The sequence below is a fragment of the Ctenocephalides felis genome, unplaced genomic scaffold (genome assembly GCF_003426905.1).
Source record: "Ctenocephalides felis isolate EL2017-DRISC unplaced genomic scaffold, ASM342690v1 CF-g0.4_SCAFFOLD_01886, whole genome shotgun sequence".
Classification (NCBI taxonomy): domain Eukaryota; kingdom Metazoa; phylum Arthropoda; class Insecta; order Siphonaptera; family Pulicidae; genus Ctenocephalides; species Ctenocephalides felis.
In genome coordinates this window covers 153518716-153520409 of record NW_020538040.1, presented here as the reverse complement: position 1 = coordinate 153520409, position 1694 = coordinate 153518716, and the positions used below count along the sequence as shown (strand labels likewise).

At 30.9% G+C, this 1694-nt stretch overlaps 1 non-coding gene across 1 annotated transcript; it reads right to left on the bottom strand.

Annotated features, from left to right (window-relative positions):
• Positions 1 to 588: 588 nt before the first annotated feature.
• On the bottom strand, positions 589 to 660 carry Trnae-cuc. The gene has a single exon. It is a non-coding gene; the product is annotated as a tRNA-Glu (tRNA).
• Between the last annotated feature and the right edge of the window lie 1034 nt (positions 661 to 1694).

The following is a 1694-nucleotide window of genomic DNA, read 5'->3' as shown; positions in this document are numbered from 1 at the left end:
TATTCGATTTTTAGACGATTATAATAACTTACCCCACGGGAAGAAATTTATGCTTAAACTGAGCTACCGAGATATAGTGTAAGCGTATGTATTGAAATATTCTAATCGGATTTTTAACTTTTTGCTCCATTATTTGGAATGATTGGTCTTGCCTTTGCCAAAAACATATCAGCACGCCTCCCAGTCAATACCAATCGAAAGTTTGAATAAATCATTTAAATAGGTTGATCCGTACGCCCGAAATCGTAAACACAAAATTCAGGAAGTTTTGAAAAGTAAATATATGAAACCTTAATTAATTTAATCATTGGTGAGGACCAGATATCCTAACCACTAGACAACATGGGATATGGCAAAAACTAATTGTTTTGGCATACCCTAGAAAAAAATTCTATTAATTAGAATTAATTATTTAATATTAGTGAATATATTTGGAAAGTAGGATTAAAAATAAATTCCCATGCGCAAGGCAACTAGGATATGACCAAAATTTATTGTTTTGGCATACCCTAGAAGAAAATTCAATTAATTAGAATTAACTATGTAATTTTAGTGCATAAATATTTGAAAAGTAGGAAAAAAAATGTAGGCCCATGCGGGGAATCGAACCCCGGTCTCCTGGCTGAGAACCAGGTATCCTAACCACTAGACAACATGGGATATGACAAAAACGAACTGTTTTGGCATACCCTAGAAGAAAATTCAATTAACTAGAATCAACTGTTTAATTTTAGTGAATAAATATTTGGAAAATAGAATAAAACTAGTGGTGTGTATGGCATCGTGCCTCAAGACAAATTGCTGGAACTTCCCGTACCCTAACTAAATATTCGAAGAATATTAAATGTTTTCAAATAGATTATTATAAATGAATACTGTAACATTGTCAAATATTTATAAGAATTATATAAATTGAATTGCAAAGTTAAAAATATTTGTTTAAATTATATTAAACTCAAGTCAGAATTACAATTAAAATCAAAAATATTTTCGATATAAAAAAAATCTTTAAAAAAAATTGATACATTTTTTTTTCCAAAAGCAATTATTTTGTTAGAACAAACAGAAAGTTTTTTGAATCATTCAAATCGGAAGCTTAGTTCTCTCAAAAACTGCCATTTTTTGCACATTTGGCTCTGTATCTCTGACACCGCTGGATCTGTCTTTGCCAAAAACGAATCACCACTTCTCCCCGTTATTACATATTGAATGTTTTTTTGGATCATTTAAATCCACGGCTCCGTTTTCTCAAAAACTCGATTTCTATTTCTGCACTCTTTGCTCCGTATCTCCGAAACGGCTGAACCTGCCTTTGCCAAAAGCTAATCGGCACATCCCCCTTTCAATAGGAATCGATTGTTCCAGGCAGGTATACTAACCACTAGACAATATATTCTTAATAAACCATGATTGCATTAATAAAAAGTACAGTAGATATTATAAACCAAATAAAGTACTACATGCGTTCAGTTTTATTTCATAACTAGATGACCCGACAGACGTGGTCTTTTACCCATGTCTACAATTTTTTAATATAATATACTTATATTTGCCGTTTACCAAAAAATAATAATTATTGTTTTTTAAATTACTCTTCACGCCAAAATGCATATACATTTATAATATGAGCGATGTTAAATGTAGAACTGCTTTAAATAAAATGATGAGTCTCAATTCTCACATTATATTGGAAA